This window comes from Scardinius erythrophthalmus (assembly GCF_964197995.2).
Source record: "Scardinius erythrophthalmus genome assembly, chromosome: 20".
NCBI lineage: Eukaryota > Metazoa > Chordata > Actinopteri > Cypriniformes > Leuciscidae > Scardinius > Scardinius erythrophthalmus.
The window spans coordinates 2,762,209-2,768,208 of NC_138240.1; positions in this window are offsets into that span (position 1 = coordinate 2,762,209).

Consider the following 6,000-nt stretch of genomic DNA (forward strand, 5'->3'; position numbering starts at 1 on the left):
AAAAAAATTATTTGTTGAATTTAATCAATTTTTTTATCGTAAGTGGTTGCACACAATTGATTTTAGCTACATTTAAACAAATGCATTAAGTTGAACTTTAGTTGTACTTTGAACGTGAACTTTAAATGTAGCTAAAATCAATTGTGTGCAACCACTTACGATATTTTTTTTATTAAATTCAACAAATCGTTTTTTTTTTCAGTATACTGCAAAAAAATATTTTCCTGTTTAGTATTTTTGTCTTGTTTTCCAGTTCAATTATCTAAACATTCTTAAATCAAGATTCAAACAGAATAACATAAGATATTAAGTCGTTTTCTGAAAAAATCTATCAAAATGTGATGGGTTTAAGCTTAAAGAGATAGTTCCCTCAAAAATGAAAATTGTATCATCAAAGATATCTTAAATGAATGTTGGTAACCAGACATTTGACAGCATCCATTGACTTTCATAGTAGGAAAATAAAAGTCAATGGGTGCTGTCAATGTGTCTGGTTACCAACATTTTTGTAAATATCTTCTTTTGTGTTCAAAAGAAACTCATTCATGTTTGGAACAACGTGAGGTTGAGTAAATGATGACAGATTTTCATTTTTGGGTGAATTATCCCTTTAAAACAAGAGAGAGAAAAAACATTTGCCAATGGGGTTAGAAAAATAACCTTTATTAGCATAGTATCATCCTTTTTGTACATTTTTTAAAGTAAAGTCTACCGATTGTTTCAAAGCAGCTTTACAGTTATAACAGGAAAATAATACAATAAAGTTTGTTTCGTCTGCTCAGCAGATCTAGAAGAAAATAGCATCACAGTCCAGCTTAAGTAAGTTCAATGATGGTTCATTTTTGTTGTAGAAAAAATTGTTAGTTGTTTATATATATATAGCCGATGTCATCGTCCAGCTCAGTTCAGTTCCCATATAATGGTGTCAATGCAGGAAGACCAATAATATTGTTGAATATTAAGTGTTCAAAACACAAGACTTAATAGATCTTTGGTCAGTTTGCTCCTCAAGTTAATGTACTGGCATCTTGATTCAAGAAAGTTTAGATATTTGTACTGGAAAACAAGACAAAATAAGTTATATATTTTTTTCCTCTTCAGTGTATTAAAAATAAAAATAAAATTATAAACTAAATTATAATTGTCATGTCCTTTCAAACCTGTATGACTTTCTTTGTTCTGTGGAACATAAAATATTTTTTTTTTTAGGAATGTTGATAACCAAACATATTTGGTTCTCATTGACAAAAAATACAATGGAAGTCAATGGGAACCAAAACTGTTGAGTAACTAACTAGTTTTCTGGTGTTCTGCAGAAGAAATGCATGCATACAGGTTTGGAAAGACTTCAAGGTGAGCAAATAAAGACAGAATTTTGTTTTTTAGGGTGAACTATACCTTTAAAAAAGAATCAGGTTTTACTTTCAGTAACATGAAGGAAATATAAAACTATGACATGGTGTAAGAGCACAAAAAAGATATATATTTATGATCCAGTAATTCCAACATCAAGCTATTAACTAAACAAATCTACATGCAGACCAGCGATATATTATCCACGCAAAGCTGAAGATCTCCAAAACAACTTCCAGTTGCACCGATATGAATTATGAAAGCATTTACAGGCGACGCACACACAGCCGTGTTTATGCCGTGTTTCTCGCTGACAGGAAGGAAAACGAGAGCCGTTCTGAGCGGCTTAGAAGCACAAATGTTTTATTACGCCGTCCTGGCAGCGCGGGTTCTTTCGAGGGCCGTAAATGGTTCCCCACGGGCCGGAGCGCTCTGGCAAACCACTGCATTCTTAATTTCTGATACATAATTCTTTTGGAAAAGCGTTTGAGCCTGTTTTCTGGAGAGGCACTGTTCTAATAGTGATAAATTATTCTCATAAAGGAGAGCTTTCCTTTTTTCCACCTTGAAATACAGCTGAAGGCGAACACTGCTGCGGTGAGCAGCCCTGAGAGACGTAATGGGACATAATGATCTCAGAAGACACACACATCGGCCCGAGATCTGCTTTCACGGTTTTCCTCACTGGCTATTATTATATATTGCAAAGTTTAGCAGTGACATCCATCCTGTCTGCATAGACTTCATGTCTGATTTCATCAGAGAGAAAAACACTGGAAGCAAAAGGGCCCAGTTATGATTTTCTGCTCAAATCAGCCCTTTCTGTGAGGTTCTCCTATCTTTTCAAGCCAAAACTTAAAAATGTGTACATTACTCTAAAATTGGCATGTTCATTTAACACGGCAATATTTGCTATTATATAAAATTAGATATACATATATAATAATAATAACACTTATCTATGTATTAGTTTTAGGGATGCACCGATCCCACATTGCATTCCTGATACTGATTATGTACATCAGTATTAAAACATTTTCGACAATTTCCTGTGTAATACAACTTATCGTGCAACTCATTAGTTAGTATACTTCACGGCATGTAACTGACATGTCAGTAGTGCAATATGTATTCAATTTCAATTATACAATACATTGGAATTACAAATATATATCAAAGTAAATGTGATTTTTGCTGTTTATATACAAAAACTGACCTGTGTGAACACGGCTAGAGAAAGAGAAAGCGGTAGAAATCTCAGCAAGTCCAAACAATAAAAATCTGTCATCAAACCCAGCATAATATCGGTCAGCATCACAGACTAAAAGATATTTTGGTTCACACTCAATAACAAGTTTAACACAGTCGCCAGATCACAACTGAAACAGTGAGACCGATATTCTATTGTCAGTCAATTACTGATTGGAGGAAACACTAAACGCATGGCAATTAGGAGGCTTCATGGACTGATTATATTGGACAAATTGGATTTGTAGTTTGGTAACAATTCCATGCTCATTCAGTGTGAAATTAATGTTGATTACCGTCGGAAGGCCTTGAGAGCATTAACAGCTGACGTCTCTGCACGGACTAATGAAATAAAGGGGGATTTGGGAAATGTCTCATTGTTTGTGTACATAAAAAGTCAGAAAGATTAATACTTTTAATCAAGGTTGCATTGAAATTGATCAAACGTGACAGTAAAAAGCGTTTAAAATGTTACAAAAGATTCTGTTTCAATTAAATGCGGTTCTTTTGAACTTTCTATTCATCAAAGAATCCTGAAAAGGAAAATGTATCATGTGAAATATGAAGCACAACTATGTTTTCAACATTGATAATAAGCATAAATGTTTCTTGAGCAGCAAATCATCATATTAGAATGATTTCTGAAGGATCATGTGACACTGAAGACTGGAGTAATGATGCTGAAAATTCAGCTTTGATAACAGGAATAAATTACTTTTTAAAATATATTCCAATAGAAAACAGTTATTTTCAATTGTAATATTATTTCACAATATTTACTGTTTTTTTTGATCAAATAAATGCAGCCTTGGTGAGCAGAAGAGACTTCTTTCAAAAACATTAATATCTTACCGACCTTAAACTTTTGAACGGAAAGTATTTTTACACAATCCTTGTGTACTATAAAACCACCATCTATTGAAACTAAGCTGTACAAATGGTTTGTTCTGAACGTCCAACAACCTTCTGACATCATGAATACATTAACACACAACGTCTCCATTTGCAAGTCAATGGCATCAAACGGTCAGAAAGTGGAGGGAAAATTATTTGGGTGCAAAAAGCCTTGACTAGTGGGAATAATAAATACGTGTATGATGTTGAACAAAGACATAGTGTGACATACAAATTTTCTCAGTTTACCCAATCTGTGATGAAGAGACGAGTAAAATGGTCTGGTTTGTTACTTGGAGAAACTGCTTCTGCCTCACTGTTCATCACCACGGCCCTTATCGTCCTTCGAGACAAGCGTTTCTCAGGGGAAAACAAGAGATTTGAAGAAAGAGAGAAAGAGAGACCTGTCCCCCTGAGAGACTCTGGGGTCTTTGTGATGATCAAAGCCAGGCTCTGTGGTCCTGTGACGGAGCTCCTCTGGGAAAACTCAAGTGATGTTTGGAGGTAAATGGCTACTGGCTCCGTGATGAAAGAGGACAAGTGTGGAAATGGAAATGAAGACGGAGGCATCTGAACATTCACACCCGCCAACCCCAGCCATGACCTGGAGGAGATGCAAAAACAAAAGCAGGAAAACACGAGGACTGAACGACGCTCCTTCAGACAGACTTGCGCTGTACTGATCGTTTCAGTCATAGATATGTATATGTAGATGCCACATTTGCCCGCTTCCGACGCTTCAGCGTGTCGTTACTCACAATGATGCAACAACACTGCGCAGCTTCTGGTCGTGAAACCGCCTATAGATTTCAATTCCTGAAGAAATGGGATAACCTTTCACAGGTGAGAATGTGCTGGTTTGTGTTTTTATATGTATATGCAACTTAATAATAAAGGTTTTCAAACTATTGTATCTTTTTAATGTTGTGTTAGCTAATGCCTTCATCTTGTTTCTATTGTGTTAGTTCAGCAAAATAATCTGCTGAAGTTTATTGCAGATATAGATATTCATACATGCATTAAACAACTGTTGCAGACGCTCAGACAATTTGCTCAATTTGAGTGTTCACGGACTGGTGTTTTGACCTTTCCAAAATGGCGGATGGCTGATAGCGGCCCATTGAAACAGCTAATGAGGCATCTATCTGTGTATATATATATATATATGGTTTCAACATTCATGGGGTTCAACTACATTTGGCTACTAAAACTCAAATTGTGCTTGATCAGTGTTTTTGACCAGTAGTGTACTATGAAAAATGAGTCTTGTCCAACAAATCGTTTCAAACTAGATTTTCTCCAAGAAAATCTCCAAGATTTTCTCCATTTCTCAGGTGACCATTTAGTAGCTCTAATCTAGAAAAAAAAAAAAAAACTAATACAACTAAAAAAGCACTTGATAAAATTGCTAAAACTTAATTCAAATGAAAACTGAAAATTTCAAAATAGAAGCTAATTCAAAATATTAATAAATACTCTAATATTACATACATAATACAAAAATAAAACACTGCTCTGGAATTGTACCTGTGTCTGGAGAAATAAAAACAGCCACAAATGAGTCTATTAAAGGGGTCATATAATGTCATTTTTGTACAAGCTAATATGATTCTTTAGGGTCTAAATTAAAAGTTTGTAATATACTTTAATTAAAAATTCTCATTAGTATTGTAAGAAAACACTAATTTTACCTGGTCAAAAACAGCTCTGTTTTCAGCACGCCGTTTAAGTGCCTGTGTCTTTAAATGTTAATGAGCTTTGCTCACCCCGCCCCACTGTTCTGTGCGCACACCGTTTGTAACACAATTTAACACAATAACCATAACGCGTTGTTTATTATAAACATGGGATTATGAATTATATTGAGAACGTCATACATGCCATAATGTACCCTGGGTGTAAAAATGGCCGCATTCATCGTGAAGCGTGCAGCAAGCGATTTGCAAAGATTAATATAAAGATTAATATAAAGGTTAATAAAACGTTACACTCACTCACTTCTTCTGGAGGTGCAGCAGGAACACGAATAGTTGGTACCGATCCTTTTTTCAGGAGCAGCTTCTTAGCAAAACCAGCTTTATACTGACCCTCGTTTGTAAAGCAGTCTGGTGTGTGAAATGATTTGCGCAAACATGAAAGCATTGACGTTGATCGCAGGGAATTCCCTTCGAAAACAAACTCAGCCACTGCGTCTTCAGCTGTACGGATTTAGGAACATCAAAATGACTGCTGTGTTCGTTATTACCATTACACCCAAGAACACCACAATCGCTTAGACGCCATTCTACTCCAGCTATCGGCAATGATCGCGCCGGTTGGCGTGGGCTATGATTGAAAGCTCGCTCACGAGGGTGTGAGGGCGGGTCTGTGTTGAAACGCTGCTGTCAATCAACCATTGTGGGAGGGGCTTCGATTTTGTGACGTCACAAAATCGAACAGCTTGATTCAGGAGAGGGGGAAACATATAAGAAGATTAAAAAAAACCACTGGATGGATTTTTATAAT